The following is a 1,063-nucleotide window of genomic DNA, read 5'->3' on the forward strand; positions in this document are numbered from 1 at the left end:
TGATGTAGTATTGTCTGTCTGTCAAATAAGAGCAAAACTAGAATAACGCAACTCCTGAGATGCCAATCTCTGAGAGGCACATGAGTAATAGCTTATGACAGACAGTATCAAAAGCTGAGCTGAGATCGAGTAATAAGAGTATGGAAAGACTGCCTGGGTCACCAGAGAGGAGGAGTTTGTTTATTACCCTTACTAGAGCAGTTTCAGTACTGTTGTGAGCAAAAACCTGACTAAAATATATCAAAATGATCGTTGAGAGCCAGAAATGACTGCAGTTGAGTGGCGACAACCTTTTCCATGATTTAGGAAACGGTAGGTTGGAGATTGGGCGATAATTAGCGTAGCCAGTTGGGCCCAGATTTGGCTTTGTAAGAATAGGAGTAACAGCAGCAGTTTTGAGTGAAACTGGAACAGTGGCAGAGTTAAGAGACATGTTTAAAAGATGTCAAATTGAAGCAGAAATGACAGAGGTTCAGTGTTTCAAAACAAATGTTGGTGCAGCATCAACCAGGCATGAAGAAAAATTGCACTGGTGTGATATGACCATCAGAGGTCTGAGAGATGCTCCTGTTCCACAAATCTCATGCCATACTTTAATTTAATTTAATACATGCCATAATTTTCTGCTCTCTTCCATGCAGTGGAAAACATTTCAAGTGAACTCACCCAGCCTCTCCATGAGATGGGGACGTTCCTCTGCTGTCTTTTGGAGAGAACACCTGCCAGCATCTGCTCAGCTTTCTCAAAACACTGCACTAGTGTTCAATGCTGGAGATGATGCAGATATTCAGCCTGTGAAACACCAGCTCAATGCATTTCTGGGTCAAACGGGTTTGTTTGTTCAAACCATTCACACGTGTTCTGCTCATTCAAGAATGAGGCCAATTATGTACAAACACTGTAGTTCATCTTTGATACAGATCTAATCCACACTGAATGCTCATCATTTACTGGCCTGACATGCCTGTGCTATTCTAACATTCATGTACATTGCCTACAGTCTTGTGCACAGAAACGTCAATAACATCTAACACCACTGGATAAGGAAAAAGTATTGCACGTG

Source organism: Sinocyclocheilus grahami, unplaced genomic scaffold (assembly GCF_001515645.1).
Source record: "Sinocyclocheilus grahami isolate Dianchi unplaced genomic scaffold, SAMN03320097.WGS_v1.1 scaffold419.1, whole genome shotgun sequence".
NCBI lineage: Eukaryota > Metazoa > Chordata > Actinopteri > Cypriniformes > Cyprinidae > Sinocyclocheilus > Sinocyclocheilus grahami.